The sequence below is a fragment of the Ursus americanus genome, chromosome 1 (assembly GCF_024610735.1).
Source record: "Ursus americanus isolate L20-20 chromosome 1, mUrsAme1.1.p, whole genome shotgun sequence".
NCBI lineage: Eukaryota > Metazoa > Chordata > Mammalia > Carnivora > Ursidae > Ursus > Ursus americanus.
This window is the reverse complement of record NC_142127.1, coordinates 96,004,034-96,021,932: the sequence shown is the minus strand read 5'-3', so window position 1 is coordinate 96,021,932 and position 17,899 is coordinate 96,004,034. Positions and strand designations below refer to the sequence as shown.

Genomic DNA, 17,899 nt, shown 5'->3' with positions numbered 1-17,899 from the left:
AGCAGAATTAAGCAACGTGCATCATAGGGATGTTCATTAAATGTTAAGTATAGCCTGTCGCTGTTGGGTGATGATGGTGAAATTGTGTGCTTGGGTTTTACTCTGAAGGCCTTCTGTCAGCTTCATCGGCAATGATGCAGAAAGAATAGAGGCTGTTGTTTTCTTTATGAACTAAAGCACCCCAGTGACTTCTGTGGCTTTATTTCAGGAGGCTTTGTTCTTATTACCATTACCTTCGGGTTCCATCTGAAAAGCTTCATACTTAACCACCAGGAAATCAACTTGTTCTTTCTCTTCATCGTCCAATTTTTAGAATCTTGAACCCTGCGTACTCTCATTGATGATGCTTTCTGTGCTCTGCCCCCCACCCAGCTATTTTTCAAGTTTAAGTTTTAGGGAAAACAGACCCAAAAAGTATCCTCCTGGAAAGACATCTTATACTTAGAAACAGCAACTGAAATTTCTATCTTGAACTTTGACTTTTTTTTTTGTAATTAATCATCTTCCAGGGTGAGTATTTCATAAAGTGAAAAAATCCCTTGGAAATGTATTCTGACTTAGGAGTCGCCTCTTAGCAAAGTTAGTGGATTTATTTTTAAAAGTTGACTAATTCTGGAACAGAGGGGACTTCATTCTTAACTTCCTTTTTCTCCCAGATATTTGAGGACGATGAGCATGACCAATAGTCACAGATAACAAAAGGAAAGTCTCTTCTTTCTTACTGAGTTTTACAAATGATTGTGAGGACTAGGTATTTTCTCCATTTCATTGAATTGTGGAAGCAAAGCGGGGTCAAGTGACTTGTCCAAGACCAACCACAAAGTACTGGCTCCGTTGGATGAGATACACGCCTGGGAGTGATCAGGGGTATCTGCTCGTGGGGTCCATCTGTCTTTCAAGGTCAGCGTGGACGGAGCAGCCTCACACCTGCTGGTCTTCCCCAGACTCTGTTGCTTTGGCCTCCACCGTGCCTGGTATTCTCCCCTCTTTAGTCATTGCTTTTGTATCACGTCCAGACAGTCTTGTTTTCCTGTGAGGAGGGACACGTGAAAACATGGGCCCGGACTGGATAATCAGATCAGCTGTCTTCTCGTAGAAAAGGAACAGAATGGGATACAGTGGAATAAGTTTCCAGCAGTGACAAATTGGGAGAGGCTGTGAGCATGGAGTGTACCCATTGGGATTCTGGAACTGTGGCCATCATAAATAAAGGAAGACCTTGGAACAGGAACACCTACCCCTTCCCTCCCTCTCGTCCACAGAACGGGTGTGCTCCCCCGAAACAGTTAACAAGCGCATTTGGTGGCTTCAGCAACAGCTCTGGAGTGTGGTTTCTCAGCCTCGGCTCCATTGACATCTGGGGCCAGATAGTTCTTTGTTGCAGGTGGCCGTCCTGTGCGTGGTGGGAGGTTTAGGCGTATTCTTGGCCTCCACCCACTAGATGCCAACAGCTTCTCTCCCACCTCATCCCACCCCCAGTTGTGACAACCAAAAATGTTTCCAGGCATTGCCAAATATCTCTTGCAGGGAGAGATTATTCCTGCCACCCAAATTGAGAACTCGAGATTTGGTGAAATGCTTGGAGGCTAGAAGGTCTCCGCAGAGAAAAGTGGTTTGGCCCCATGAGTGCATTTCAGCTGAAATCCAGATGGTTCGTGCCTGGCACACAAGCGGGCCTGGGGATCACCTTCACAGATCCCCCTCTATCTCTCCTGGGGCTCTGATCCCCTCAGGGCCACTGATATTCTTTTTTTTTATTTAAGATTTATTTATTTATTTGGGGTGCCTGGGTGGCTCAGTCAGTGAAGCATCTGCCTTTGGCTCAGGTCATGATCCCGGGGTCCTGGGATTGAGCCCCACATCGGACTCTCTGCCAAGGGGATCCTGCTTCTCCCTCTCCCACTCCCCCTGCTTGTGTTCCCTCTGTCTCTCTCTCTGTCAAATATAAATCTTTAAAAAAAATTTTATTTATTTGAGAGAGAGAGCACGTGCGAGTGGGGGCTGGGGGAGGGAGGCAAAAGAAGCAGAGGGAGGGGGACAAGCAGACTCTGTGCTGAGCGAGGAGCCCAATGTGGGGCTTGATTCCATGACCCTGAGATCATGACCTGAGCTGAAATCAAGTCAGAAGTTCAACCAACTGAGCCGCCCAGGCGCCCTGAGACCTAGCCTTCATAAGGATCCCTTAGTTGAGAGTTGCCACCACCTCGTAACAAAGAATTTGGCCCCGCTGTCCTCAGGAGGCTTCTCGTTCAGCCGGGCGGCCAGCTCAGGACCTGGCACAGCTCAGCTCAGCACGCCATCCCGGGGAACTTATCAGCGGGTGCCATTCTCCGAATGAAAAAGCGAAAGGCTGAGATGTCAGATAATGGGGAACAGAGAGAGGAACAAGGCCAACATGGAAGTGAGACTTGAGAGATGAAAGCAGAGGACCACGAACTCTGGGGTCAGCGGGTGAAAGGTCAGCCACTCCTTGTCAACTGGAAGAATTTTGCCTCCTTCTCCTGGACAATAGAGAAGTGTTTGCAGTCACTTAGAAATCTGCACCATTGTCTGCTTCAAAGACCTTAGAGAGGCAAGCAGTGTATACATCATCAGTGATTTCAGATTATCTTTCCAGTTGCTCCCCCCCTCCGGCTGCCCAACCATTAGCCGTGTGCATCTGGCAGCAATTTTTCGTCAAGTAAGGCAGGCAGTGTTGACTGGCTGTGTCACACTCCTGTTCAGTTCCTTCAGAGGCAAGACTGGGGACAAGAATTCGGAAACAAAAGCCACCCATTTCCTCCCCCAACAATTAGAAACATGCTTCTTCGGAACCTGGAAATAGTGCCTAAGAATCTCACGGAACATCCATTTAAGCCTATTCAGGAGAATTCTTTGTGAATCCTTTCATGGAGCATTGCAGGTCTTTCATTAGCCGACTTAGAAGGGATGCGGGGGGGGGGGGGGCTTCAGGCTTCTAATTTCTTCTGAGAAAGCAATAGAAGTGGGCTTTCAGCAGTGTTTCTGTGGATAGCATTAATTTAAGATCTGCTCAAAGATATGCTAATGCTATCTGTCCTAATATTTAACTCCTGCTGTTCCCTGGGTAGGTAGATGGGTCTTTGTCTAAAATTTTATCCCAGGGTCTTATTTTTAGCTTCACCTCTACTACTTTTACCTTTTCTTTTTGGTCTGCCACTTCCCCCATACCACCTCCTCTCTCAAATAACGTTGTCTCCCTTCCCAAGACACATCCTGATCTTGGCTTCCGCCTCGGCCCCTGGCTGGCATCTGGCCAATGGACTCATTCTTGCTTCCTAGCTCCACCAGCACATTTTCGGTTGGTGTGTGTTTTCAGGCATCAGGAGAAAACTGGAGATCCAGGGATATCTAGTTCTTAATAAGAAGTCTTACAATAAGAGCTAACAGTTGAGGGCTCACAGTGTGTTAGGCACAGCGATGAGAATTTTTCACGTATTATCTCATTTAACCTCAAGGGATAACCCTATGAAATGGGTACTGTGATCCCCATGTTACAAATGAAAACATTGACATGAAGAGAGTTAGTCACATGCCTCAAATCACAGACGTACGAGAGATCAAGTAAGTTGTCTTAGTTTCCTTTTAAATTTTAACTTGGAAATAAGTTTTGAGTTAAAATTGATCAGGCTGTAAAAAGCGTAACAGCCATGTGGCAGAACCGTCCTCATTGTCAAAGTAACCTTTTTGGGATTGAATTTCCTAAATTACATTTTAGGATGCAGAATCCCATACAGAATACTCATCACTCAGGTAGTGGCAACTCAAGGGAAATACACACTGGTTGCATTACTTTATTGCAAGCAGTGTTAGAGCTTTTCTTGACCATAACCCAGTTACACAGAGGTCCCACCAGTGGCCTTCTGTAGCCCAAGACGGATGGGACAGTTTTCCATCCTCCTTCACACCGACTTCTAAGACTTGCTTTCATAGCCCAGAAATCTTTATGACTTGCACTTCTTTAACAAGAATTCTTTAGGTAAAACGAGTCACAATTGTGCACTGAATACATTTGAAATATACTGCCCTATACTTCTGTATCAATGACCAGTTTCGATGGGTTTCAGACAGTTTTCATTCATCGTTTAGACCCCAGAAGTAACAACAGCTCACCCAACGTTGAAGAATCTGGATGAAATTCTTCCCCACAATCTCCCCATAGTTCTCAACGCAAGAAGGAAGACAAAGGGTAAAACCTTTCTCTCTGTGATTTATGATGATGGCCTCCAGGAGATGTTAATTAGATGTGTGCAGAAGGGAAGGTCTTCTAGTGAGCTTGACCTTACCGGGAACAGTTGGGAATGGCCCTGCTGTCCGTTGGGCCCGTTTAATGACCAGAATACCTCCAGAAGATCAGGGCCACACGGCTGGGGTACTTCGTGGTTCCTTTTAAAGATGCTTGTTCAGTTCAGTACATTTTTCTTGCATTACCAAGTTCTTCCATAAAGTCAACCACAACCCATATTATCGGGGACTCCGGCTAAAACTTGTGGTGAGTAGGAAGTCGATTAAACACAGGTTTTCCCTTTTCTCCAGCTGCCAAAAGTGATGTCAGTGGTGTTAATGATCTTTACCTCAGCCCGCTGCAGACCCAGGGCCGTCTGTGTGAACGCTTGGTCTATGCTCTGGTTCTTAGGCTCTTACGGAAGAGCTGCTGATGGTTGATAAGAAACAATTAGGTAGTCAGACAATTACTCAAAGGTAAAATCAGGCACTTGCCTTCTTGAAGCAATTTCTGATAGGACTCTGGGGAGTGTGCAAAGAATGTGAAATCTATTTCGTGTTTACCAGAAAAATTAAAGGCAGTACGACCGGGCTGAGCCTGCTTGATTCTCTTTTGCCTAATTACAGAAATGGTATTGCAAACACTTTTTTACTATCTCTATACCACATTGTAAACTACGGTGGGATTTTAATTTAAGTCTACTGGTTTGTATCAAAGCCAGACCAATAAAACCTATATCCTGTATTTCTGAACATTAAAAAAAAACAAAACAACAAACTGATGTGAAATTACAATATAAACCATAAACCTCAGAACTGGAGTTTAATTCCTAGGAGAGAGCATATACTGCAGAAATAGGTCCCATGAAAGGAGAAGAAAGCCTGACTTTTATGACTTGCTTTCTCAGGTAAGGAAGAGGGCATCATCTTACTTTCATGTCTTCAAGCAATAGGCTTATTTTGGTTGAGCTCCATTAAAATTAAATCTTCCTGTTCCACGTTATGGGGTCTGACTTGTAATGTAGAGGGATTCTTTCTCGGAGTTCTGCTACCTTGACTGTCATGCATGTGGGGATGCATTCTAATTTCAGTGGAAGAGAGGTTGGAGACATTTTGAGTTCCATTGCGAGGGGATGGGGTAAGGGCTCTTATGGTGTTGAACCCCCATTTGCCTTATCTTCTGCTTTATCAGCACACTCCCTATTAATAAAAAGAATGGGAAATAACTAAAGTGGATATTCTTCAGCTTAAAAGATTTCTGAATGCTTATTCAGATTTCCTTAGTACATTATTGGCAGGATACTTTTTTTTTTTTTTAAGATTTTATGTTTGAGTACTCTCCATATCTAGTGTGGAGCTCGAACTTAGGACCCCAAGATCAAGAGTCACACGCTCCACTGACTGAGCCAGCCGGGCGCCCCTGGCAGAATACTTTTAATTGTTGCGAACCATATGTTGTTGTTTTTGTTTTCATCTGTCTTCTCCATAAATCTCTAACCCTCTGGACAAGTTTCCCGCCCCAGCTCCTGCCCTTTGTTGCTGGGGTGGGAGAAGTCCACAGTGCTGACCGGATTCACAGCGGGGGCGCACAGGCTGGACCGTCAGCTCCTGGGTCAGCCCCTCTCTTCTCTTCTTTTCATAATAATGTGCCTTTCTTCACTGGTGGACTCCTGAAGTCACCAGCCCTGCCAGAAGGACTTTCACTGGGACAAAAGGGGAACTGGAGCGAGGTGGCCTCTCACATGTTGGCAGCGCTCCCTGAATGTTCCTCCCTGGCAGCCCTGCATGCTGGAAGACCTGGCCAGCAACCTTGTTATCTGCACCAGCTCTCACCCATGTGACTCGCACCAGGCAAAAGTGCTCTTAAAGCAGCTCCGTGAAAACACTGGCCTGGCTGGTCAGTTACCCTTTGCCTTTTAAGACCACAAAACCAAGTCTTGCCAGCTCTGTTCTGGCCTATTGTAAAAGATGTTGGTTTAGCTTCTTGTTAACGTAAAGAAGCAAACGTCTTATGGTCTTACCTCTAATTCTTTAGTTCAATCCTGTCTTGATTTTTCTTTTCTCTCTCCTTCCTTCCTTCCTTCCTTCCTTCCTTCCTTCCTTCCTTCCTTCCTTCCTTCCTTCCTTCCCCCTTCTCTTCCCTTCCCTTCCCTTCCTTTCCTTCCTGTCTCCCTCCCTCCCCCCTTCCTTCCTTCCATCCAATCATCCATTCTCTCTCTCTCTCTCTCTCTCTCCCCCCCCCACCCCCCAGCTTAGTTCTGTCCTTTGCCAGAGTCTCAGCTTGCCCTGACACTTCCAGGTGCACCTTGTAAAGAGCAGAGTGATTTTCCTTGTGTCCAGAACTTGACGCCCTCTGGAGTTAGCTTTTCTTTTTATGTAGGTGATTACCATAGCTAACAGGACTGAGCTCCTCCCTAAATGCTGCCCTCCAACCCCCGGTTGGTAGAACCAAACTCTAAGTCAGGAAGTTTCTTTAATAAGCCTTACACAGCCCATCAGATGGGTCAGTGGTCTCCCTTATCCAATGGGGATTGAATAGTGTAAATGTTAAAATGCAGGGCACCTGTATACTCCTGGGACTATGAATTTATTTAATACTGATGATTTTTAAAAATTTACTGGCCTATTCACCAGAATCAGGTATGCTTAAAAACGAATACTTTTGCAGTGTTTTATAAGGTGCCTTATTAATATGTAAGCATTCTAGAAGACTTGATCTTCTCTGACTTAGTGGTAGCATGAATTATTGCATCAGCGTCAATGAAGCGGCTGAAGAATGGATCGCGATCACAGTAGTGCAATGCAGTTGAATATAATTTTGTCAAATAGGAAATTGACAGGCTTGGGAAGACAAGATTAGAGAGAGGTCACAGGTGCCGTATTCAGCATCCTACCACGGATGGAGCTACACACCGTGCCAACCATTTCTCTCTTTATTCCCAGGCGAAGGGAACTGTTTTCTTTTCTGACAGGAAGTCTCCTGTCCTGTTCTGCATACTTCGCCTGTGCCATTCCCTTAAGGATTTGGCTTTTGGACATCAAAGCCAGGAAGCCAGAGGCTTTTTCTACTTCAACCTGCCATTCCCCTCCCCATACACAATGAATTGGGAGGAGGGAAAGGAATAGAATACCAACAAGGTTTAAAAGTCGGTTAACATTTCAAATATCTTCTCATCACAGAGTTTTTAGGAACAGGGAAGATCTAAATATGATGGAAACATTATTTTCCTGTCCTATTGAAACATTTTTGACATTGAATGCAGAATTTTAAAAGTTCAAGTCCTTTAAGCGAACAGTAGCACCACAGCTGAATCGTGGCTTTCCCTGGGTGACAAGAATTCAAGAAATGTTGAGTCCTTCTTTATATTTTCCTGTGGTGTCTAAATTTTCTATATTATAGTCAAGAATATTTTTAAGTCACAGCTGTTTATTTTAAGTGAAAGAGAAATGTGCTGTTTTGACACATTTCTTTAAGTGGAGGAATTCATTTATACAAATTTTTCTAGTTGAATCTACAATGTAAGACTTCAAACAATGATCTCCACTGAAGAAAAGTCATTACGATAGTCATTTTTTTTTCCAGCATAGTTGTGTGAGGAAGAGTTCTTTTGTGGCTACGTTTTGGTATAGAACAATAGCCAAGCAACTTAGAATATTTTACTCCTGCTTTCTTAGTGGAAGTAGAAACTGCTAGTAATGCTTTAACGAGATATTTATTTGTAACTGTGTTGCCCTTGACTCAACAAATTGGCAGGAGGTTTCGAGGCATTTGAATACAAGATAAAACTTTTAGTTAATGGGTTGGACCAAAAATTCATTGTTGAAGGGGTGTGGATCCTTCACTGTACATGTATCATAACCTTTTGCTGTTTTCAGCTGCTTTACAGTGAAGCCTCATCAGTAGGCTGAGTGTGAAGGGGAGCAGAAGCTTTATCTGTTTCTCAGCTCTCATAGGCATAGTTTAAGTGGGTCGAGTCCAGAAGATGTAAATTCCGACCGGATGCAATAACGCAGTAATCCATAGGTCTCAAGTAGCATCGCTCAAGTGTTGACTTATTTGATAATGCTTTAAAAATTACATTTTTCATTACTGGCAACAGGATTAGGTGGGTTTTATCTTACGAGAAGACACAGGGAAGGGGACAAGAGATGCGGATGCGGTGATGAAGTTTTGTCAAAATGTAATTTCCTGCTACTAAAACTCATGACAGGTGCATCGTCTTTCTGGGTTCAGAAGTTATTCCCCCGTGAGGTAACGAGAGAGGACGTATCATAGGAACCTCACCATTTGATATTTGCCCAGCTCTTCTCCGAGGAGATGTTTTGCTTTTTTGTTTCCACTTCGTGGGTGTTACAGATGAGTTTTTGTATTTGTAAAACATTGCTGCAATATTTGCTTCATATGGCCGATATGAGCCAGTCGGGGTTGTAGATATAAAGTGCGTCAGAGTACCTCTACCCATGGCTTCCCGTTCAGTGCTTAGAATCGTCCTTTTCACTGCGTTTTTATTTGTCACTCAACAGGTGTTTCTTGAATTGAGTGACTGCGGGAGCCTAGTGTGGGTGTTGGTTTTTTAAAAACATATCCCCAAAATGTATGATATACACGTGGGCCTTTCTTCAAATGCATTTGTGGCCTTCTTGACCGCAGTTGTGTCGAGGCAGGCATAAAGGCAAATGAACCTTAGTCCCGTGAACCTATGCTAAGGTCTGTCTGTAATGTCCTCAGAGTTCATTTCCAACAAAACTCATCAGAGCAATTGTGAACAGCTATGTGTGGGGAACCGTGGTTTTGGGGTTTTTTTGATTTTAGATAATACCTCACTTGGAACCATTACCCAGCTTAATCAGCCCCTTTATTCACCATATTTGACTCTCAGAGCTTTTTGGCCATTTCCACAGATCAAATATGCCCTCAAAGGGCCGAGACTGGCTGCTATGGAGACCATTCGAAAGACAATGCCCAAGGCTGCGAAGGCAATCTCGAAAAAGAAATGGGAACTTGAGAAAGCATTCCAAAAATGCTTCCAAAGGCTTGGCTGCCTGCTTGAAATAAGTGTGCAGACCCCAAAGAGGCTGCAGGGAAGGACAGTTCTCACTCAGGGGTGTCTTTTAAAAATCCGTTATCATTTACTCAGGAGCTACGCTTTGCGCGCACGCGCGCACACACCCCTTGAACAAAGGTAAACAGATGTGAACTTCAGACTTTCCCTTGAAGTTTTTCCTGGCCTCTGTTGCCTGTTGATCGCCTCTGTGCCCATCCCCTCCCCTTCAGCAGAGCCTCCCTCTTTCCCACTGGCTCCCTTTTTCAGAGATCCCCAAGGTGATGGCACAAGCAGGTAGCATTGGTGGCTGAGACATTTGTTGATCAGGATTGACGATAAAGGGCTTCGAAGAGTAGTGCGCTGAGACTTTAGAGGGACAGTTTATGGTGCCACTGATAGATCCTTTTATTTCCTGCTCTTTGAACATACATACTTGTGGGGAATTATAGGGAGGGGTTCAGAGTGGCCCAAAGCAATAGATCTCAGCATCTGGTGAAGCCGGAGTGTGTTCCCTCCTCAGAGGTTGGCACGTGCGAGGACAAAACTGGATACAGTTTGTGGTGAGCTAAGCTGTTCATTCAGCCCTTCTGGCTGAGAGCCAGGTATAAAATGAAAAGCATACCACCATGTGCCCTTCACTCATCCTGCCCCCCCCCTTCTATAAATAAGCATTTTGTTTGTTTGTCTCAAGCCCTTTAATAAAGTGTGGACTTCCCACTTCATCTTGGGCCCAGAGCGGTGAAGCCGTGTGAAGCTCTGTCTGCATATTCTTGGAGGAACATTCTGAGAGATTGCAGTGTGAGGTCAGGAAAATCTTGAAAGTAAATAAGTGATCTGGAGATCGGTCTCCAGGGTTTTTGAAGGGTTGGGTTTTCCTTTCACTTGTAGGAACCACGCAAAGTAAGACCTGTTTCTCTGACAATCAGAGGGACAAGCCTGGAGTCCTGTATTGTTTTTACATGGGTGTCTCCATGGGAAGTCTTTTTTTTGTCTGTAGAAAAACAGAGTGTTTACCTGTCATTTAGGGGCAGCGTTAATATTAAAAAAAAAAAAAAACAACAACAGAAATCTCATAAAACTGGAGTCCACGTTTAGTAAATTTCCACTTACCTGAAAGCCAAATGGTGAATGCTGACTGGTCCCAGCCATACTCTCCTTCAAGGGAAGAGAGAGATAAGCAGTTGTGTTGGCAACATATACACCGTATGGCTTGTGGAAGCTGTTCCTTTCCTTGGTGCTGACATGCGTTAGTACTGCTTCATCTGGACATATCCTGAAACGTGTCCTGTTGTCCCTAGACTTAGGTAAAGGTACTTTTGCCTTTCATTCGAGATTCTTCGCCATCTGTCCCACCCACATTTGCAGATCTACCTCCTGTGACCCCTTTTCACAGACCTTAGGATTCAACACAACCCATCCTTTTCCCCCTGGCCTGCCCCTGGCCATACCCTTCCCCAGAACTCATTTTATCACGTGCTCTCAGTGGGACCTGGGCTTTGTCCCTTTGATTCTTTCCATTCCTATTTAGTTGAGTTTTCACTGTGCGCCAGCCCCTGTGCAAGGCTCTGGGGATGCAGTGAAGCAGCGAAGACAACGAGCCCGTTTCCACAGCCCCAGACTGTTCCTTTTCTTCCAGTCCAAGCCAGACGTGTCAGTGGGCTACTTCCTTTCTCTTCCTGGCTAGGAGCCTTCTTTCCCTCCCTCCTTGCAGCGAGAGCATCTTCCCTGTGCATCTGCCATGGGACGTACCCCCTTTTTCTTTTGCATTCTTTCTATTTATGAATGGAGCTTACCTTCCTTTTTGGGTTTTCTAGAAAGCAGGGCCTGTAGCACAATTCATCTTTATATCCCCCCTAGCATTTAATCAACAAATTACCCATTCGGCAATATTTATTATCTACTCTGCGCCATTCTATAAATCTTGGTATTTATAGATAACTTTGGACTACATAAAAAAATGTGGGCTTCAGAAGGACTAATGTTAATACTGGAGAGCAAAAGAGGGCTTATGAGGTTAAATAAGGTGTCTCGTCTCTGGAATGGCCTGGGTAGTGCCTCACAAGGTCTGCCTTCTGGAATTGCATAGAAACCATGTGCCTCTGCCAGAATAACATTTCTATTAGATCTAAATCAGAATCCCTTTCTTTTTTAATTTAATGATTAACTACGTCTGTTTCACTTGGGTCTCCTTTGCATCTAAAATGCTCACGTCAAGCAATGTCACGTTAGAAACTGACTTCAGATTTTGTAATGTTAGGCCCTGCAACTTGAAATTCTAAAATCTGCAGTTGACTTTGAACCAAAAGAAGGTGAAGCATAGCCTGACTGTAACCCGCTTACCGTATTTGATATACTTTGACCCAACAACTATAATTCACATTTTTTGTTCGGATCCTCAGAACATCAAAGTATTTTGTGTTTTTGTGTTACTAGACTCTGAAGCCTCCAAATCACATCGATCTGTTGACTGATTTAATATTGACTATTTTGAGTTTGTATTTGCTTTAGACTCTTGCATTTTGAAAGGGGGGGGAAAGTTAAATACAGCGTGTTGATTTTATTTAAGTACACAGTACTGTTTGTGCCCGTAACTTCTGCCTCTCTGACACTGCCTCCTTTTTAAAGAAAAACCCTTCAAAGCTGATGGAACGTGCATTTTGCGAGGCCAGGGGTGACGAATCCTTTTGTTTTCCTTTTCAGAATGAAGACCTGAATGACCTCAGCAAATCCTCCCTTTCCTCATGGGTACCCAGACTCTGAATATTTCATGATTCACAACCAGGACCTCACATCTTTCTCCTCAGTAGATGGTACGATGCATTCATTTCAGTTTGTTTACTTTCTGCAATCCTCAGGAGTTCCTTGACTGAACTGCACGTACTTACATTGTGCCAAGCAAAAAAGCACTGTGACACCCGAACCATGAGTCTGCATAAACTTCATCTTTGACCTTAAGGACTTAGCTGGCCACGTGAGCTGATGTGCCCACCACCACGCCACGAGAGAATGGGTTTACTCTCATTGCATTTACAAGATCCATTTCATCTGCTGCTGAAACTGTGTATGACAAAGCATCCTTGTAAATTATTTCATACAAAACTATTCGTGTTGGGTGGAGAGAGTATTAAATATTTAACATAGGTTTTGATTTATATGTGTAATTTTTTAATTAAAATGTAACTTTTCTTACAGCACATCTTTTTTTTGGATGTGGAACTGAGGTATACAATGTTCTGTTGTAAAGAGTGGAGCAGATACTTAAAACAAGGCTAACAAGAGTAGACTAGGGTACGATCCTTGTTTTAAGATTGTAATTCAGAAAAATAATATAATAAGAATCATAGTGCCATTAGATGGTTCTCAATTGTATAGTTATATTTGCGGATACTATCTCTTGTAATATAGCCCTGATGTTGAGCTGAGATCCTTACAAGAATTGATCTTAATTTTGTATTTTTTCCTGTAAGGCAATAGACCATGTTAATTAAACTGAAGAAGGATATATTCTACGGGGTATTTTCAAGTGTCAGCTTAAAATTGGCCATTGAATGGAAACAAAATTACAAGCAAAGGAAATCAAAGTCTTCCATTGTATATACTGTAAAGAGGAGGAGACTTGGGTGATCCCTTTAAATCAAGAGCTCTCTTTGGAATGAACAATGTGGGTGTTTGTAAATTCTGGAAATTTCTTTCTATTCATAATAAACTAGAGACTGTTGATCTTTTCTTCTCCCCCTCCCCCCACTTCTGTAAGCTTCCTGCTCCATTGCTACCTTTTTTTTTTTTTTTTTTTTTTTTTTGTGCACACGTTAGGGTATTTTATTTCTGACATCGTCTCGAGAAAAATGGTAAGACAAGTGAGTACTTGTCTTTGATTTCTTTTTTTTTTTTTTTTTTTTTTTTAAGATTTTATTTATTTATTTGACAGAGATAGAGACAGCCAGCGAGAGAGGGAACACAAGCAGGGGGAGTGGGAGAGGAAGAAGCAGGCTCATAGCGGAGGAGCCTGATGTGGGGCTCGATCCCATAACGCCGGGATCACGCCCTGAGCCGAAGGCAGACGCTTTAACCGCTGTGCCACCCAGGCGCCCCTTGTCTTTGATTTCTAACCAGAAGTTAAAATTTCAGAAAAATGGTTTTTAGCACGACCAGGGCTACGTGTCATTTCCCACAAGACCCTTATCTCTTGTTTTCTGAGACCCTCCCATGTTAGTTACATGATTTAGCCGAACGTAACTGGTTCCATTTGCCCTGGTGGGTACTGGCCTATTAGCGATTCGTTAATAAAACCCAGTATACAGAGAGCATGTCAAGGCATAATGACCGGCTCCTAAGACATCAAGCCAGCAGTGAAGATGTCAATCTTCCTCTTGGTTGGAAAACACACACATCTCGGAATTTTTCCTTGTGAAAAAGAGAAGGCCGTGAACGTACTTAAAGATATCACCTACCGTGTTTTTAATCTTTTTTGCCGGGAAACTTCCTAAAGGTTAAGTGAACAAATGCCAAGGTCAGGCTCCCTCAGAGTCCGTGTAAACGATTAGAAGTTCCCAGCCGGGCTGTGGAGAGGAGCAACGTTCCATTCCTCTGATGGGTTGAGCTCCCTGGGTCGGGGAGGGGCTACAAGGAAGGGACAAGGTTGGGGGCCTTTGCAGTGGCTGCTGCCCCTCGTCCAACAGGTCGGGGGGACCCCTACTCTACTCAACAGGGAGTGGAGATAAATGGAACCCCTCGCGCTGCTGAGGCCTGTGTTACTGTTAATTCAACCAGATGGCATGTACCTCACAGATTGGGGAACGATGTTCATTGTCGCAGATTCTAATCATTTGCACGCTCATCAATTTCTAAGATGAATAGGTCCGTAGTCATAAGAATCCATTGTTTTCAAGGAACTTGCTGAATTACATCATTTCCTATGAGGAGAGAACACTACCGATTTAAAAAATCTATGAATTTTTTTTTTTACACTTTTATAAAAAAGACTTTCTTAGTCCAACTAACTTACATTTTTTTCAAATATTCTGCCTCCTGCTCCTGCTAGTGGAGGAAGAAAGCAAGCTGTCCTGCTTTCGCTTGCTTTCTTCCATTGAGGACAGAAGTCGTTAAAGAGACATCAGTGAACAAAGTCAGCCCCAACTGTTTTCCTGTAGAGCTGGTTATTATTCCTCAAGGAAACTATACTTTGAATATGTATTCCCGAGATACCTCTGCATGTGGAGAATCAACATATTTTAGGTGAGAACAGAAATGAACAGACTGGAAAAGCCATCTCTTGGTTAATTTCTCTGATGTTTTGTTGAGTCAAATAGTATAAAGGTAGAAATTCTTATTTAATGAGCTGCTTCTAGTGGTCCCTGAGCTGGGTTTGGTGGTGGTATCAGACTTCAACAATTTAAAACTGGAAGTTGCTGGTATTTAAGGCAAAAGCTCGTGCTCTGCCTACGGAGCATGACCTTGAGCAACGGAGCATGACCTTGAGCAACGTCAGCTGCTAAAATCCTTGTGTTCAGTTCCTATTGAGAGCTGGCTTTTATCCATTTCCAAGTATTTGTAGGCCAGCCAAGGAATTACATTAATGGGGCTTCTCGTGGCCTCTGGTTAACCTGTAAGTTAGTGGCTTTTTCCTCATGAGACCAACCTTTTATAGTGTTCTTTCTTAGAGACCTAGGCAGAGTTTTAAAATTCTCCTTTGTGGAAAGAACAAATATAGTTCATGACTTTGATGATATCTTCATTCGGGGAAAAAAAAAAGTCCTAGAACGAGCTAGAAGTGAAGAGAATCCATTAATGATCAACCACCTGAGTCAATAATGACAATTCAGTACTGATGTTACGTCTGTGGCTATTTCTTGCTAACTTTCAAAGGTCAGGGACTCTGAACTAATCTAGGTTGACTGCAAAAATGGGTTTACTAAAAATCATCTAGCCAAAAGTAGAGATTTTTAACCTTTATTTTCCCCTATTGTGTCCTAGCTGTGTTTTAGATCTGAGACATTTTAAGTATTAAGAAACAATATTACGATACTGTAAGGAACAGTATTGTATAATACCGAAGCCCTGTTTTGTTCAATCTTGCATCCTGAATGCAATTTGCCAGGTAGTTGAAAACTTTAATTTTCTTTACTGCAGGTGGTTTAAAAATGCGAGGGGAGCTCATCGTCCACTGACAGTAGAGCCATGAAAAATGGGAGAAATGTGAAGTGCTCTCAGTGCTCTGGCGGAGTTCTGTGGGTCAGTCCATCACACAAAGAGGCTCTGAAACCAGAGACACTGTGGGAATTAAGACCTTGACTGGGGAGAGACAGGAGGACCCTTTGGAAGGCACGCAAAGGAGAATGGATGGAAGCCGCACACGAAGTCGCTTCTTTGTGATGATTGACAGGGGAGTTAGTGTTCCTAGGACACCGTGTGTGTTATTAGCTGGACGTAATGCTGCATTCATAAAGGTGGCTGAAAAACTTTAGGGGAAGAAACATGCACTTCTTGGGATGTGAGGAAATATGGCCTTGCCAATACTAAGAGAAAGACCTCCAGTCTTGTGAGCTTAGTTCTGGAGAGCAAAATAGCCTTCTTCTAGTCAATAAAACATCAAGGGTTAGACACTGGTGCCTTTGATCACCTCCAAAGTCAAGCCAGATAAGGTCGTGGAGATCCCACCATAGCTCTGTCCATCCATCTCCTAAGCGTGGGTAGAGAATGTGTGGGTCAGAGGGCATGTTGGGTTTCCCACTGCTTGTAACCAGAGCATCCAGTTAGGTGCTGAGAGGAGGTAGAAAGATAGTGAAGGTGTTCGATCCTGTTCTTAAGGAATTTGTCAGTAATAAAGAACTTATAATTAGCTAATAAGATTAGAAAACGTGACTTAGCTGGAGAGTTGTCCCCCTTTCATCGTTTGTTGATGACTTGGCATTTGTGATGTGTACGCCAAGAGCTCACCTGGCATTTAAATCTCTCTTTGCTTATGTGGTTACTTTCCCCAATGTTAACCAATATGCCACGTGATAGGACAAATTCGGTAAACAGGAAAACTTGTCCGTATATGTATAGGCATCTTTAGTGCTGTTTTGTTTTTGTTTTTTTGTTTTGTTTTGTTTGTTGACCTTAGAACTTTGCTATTGGCTTAAGAATGTAGTTCCCGGAACAATTTTTCTTACAAAGTTCTTTCCTTACACCTCTTGGCTGCAGGGTGGGCCAAATGAAATCCATATATATTTTTTCATTTGATGTATGTGCAGTTTGGTTTATCATCTTCAGATGGTGGTGCTGCCGATGGTGCTGCTTCATCTGTGTACAAAAGGACCAAGGCATGGTCTGTGTTGCTACCAAAACATTGATTGTATATACGTGTATAACATATGTATTATGTATATATGCAATGGGTACCAGGCCAGGTATATATTTTTATTTAGAAGTGTTTCACTTTTCTGAGTTTTCTTTATAGTGTTATGCTTATTTTCGGGTTTTTTTCCCCCCTGATTCTGTCTGGTACTTAGAATTGTAGTGTCTTCATCGTTAATTAAAGAAAACTGTCTAAATGAATTCACGGATGTGAATGCTAGTGATCCTTAATGTTTTTGGTTATGGGACATGGAACAGAAACTGCCAATTAAAAGTTGCTGGGGAATTTGGGTAAGAGCAGTATACACTATTTAAGATACTTTAATTAATAAATGATTTTGGAACAGATAGGTTTGCCTCACACGATCCCTCTTCAGTTGGCTTTCAGTGGCCAAGAGGATAAAGAAAGAGCCCTCTGGAAAGATTTCAAGCTGCTTTTGTTGGTGGTGGTAAAATGGGAAGAGGGAGTGGGGAGCAAAATGCCGTCCTCCTCGGGATGGAAAGATAGATGTTCTGTTGATAGGCCCTTTAACAGCCTCGTCCAAACCGTCAGTGTGCACATGGATCCCCCAAGAGGTTGTTCAAATGCAGATCGCCATTGAGGGGTTGTGGGCACGGGGCCTGAGATGCGCTGGCTACATGTTACCATCATCTGGATAGCTTTTAAAAAACTTCAATGGCGGGGCCACGTCTAGAGGCGCTGATTGACTTTGGGGTGGGGTCTGGGCGTTGGTCGTGGCTACAGGCCGCCGCTTTTTACACTCTCCACGAGACTAGTACAGGGTCAGGGCTGAAACCCACTGTGGAGAAGTGTTACCCAAACTTGTCTGACTGCTAGAGTCACTTAGAAATGCTGATTCCCTGGAGCTATCTAGGAGTGTGTGTTTAAACAGGCAACTCATGGTGGGCGAGTTGGGAAACCCCTGATTTCTGTGCCAGTGGAATCTTTTGGAATGTTTCACCACTAGAGCGATAGGACACTGATGATTTTTGTGAATAATAAAACACATTGCTGATATAGAAACAGTCAACTCTCCCCACTTTCTCCCAAACTGAGCTTTCTTGCTCAAACAATTTAAGTAGATGATTGGTGTGTCTTACATAGTTAGGGCAAACTCAAATTACTGAACATTGTGGAAACAGATTGGAGATTTTTTTTTTTTTAATTTCATTTTTTTTGAATGAGTGTGATACTCCACTGAAAGTAAGCAGCCTGAGTTTTCTGACTTGGCACATCAGGCTAGAGGGGTCTTCCGTCTGCCCAGCATCGTAAA

At 43.3% G+C, this 17,899-nt stretch overlaps 1 protein-coding gene across 1 annotated transcript in view; it reads left to right on the top strand.

Moving 5' to 3' along the window:
- Positions 1-16,826, top strand: part of IRS1 (insulin receptor substrate 1) — a 63,106-nt gene extending 46,280 nt beyond the window's left edge. Inside the window, exons 2-3 of the mRNA XM_045775267.2 lie at positions 11,988-13,144; positions 15,417-16,826. The gene's annotated coding sequence lies outside the window, so the exon portion shown is untranslated. The remainder of the gene's footprint in view (positions 1-11,987; positions 13,145-15,416) is intronic.
- The last annotated feature ends 1,073 nt before the right edge of the window (positions 16,827-17,899 follow it).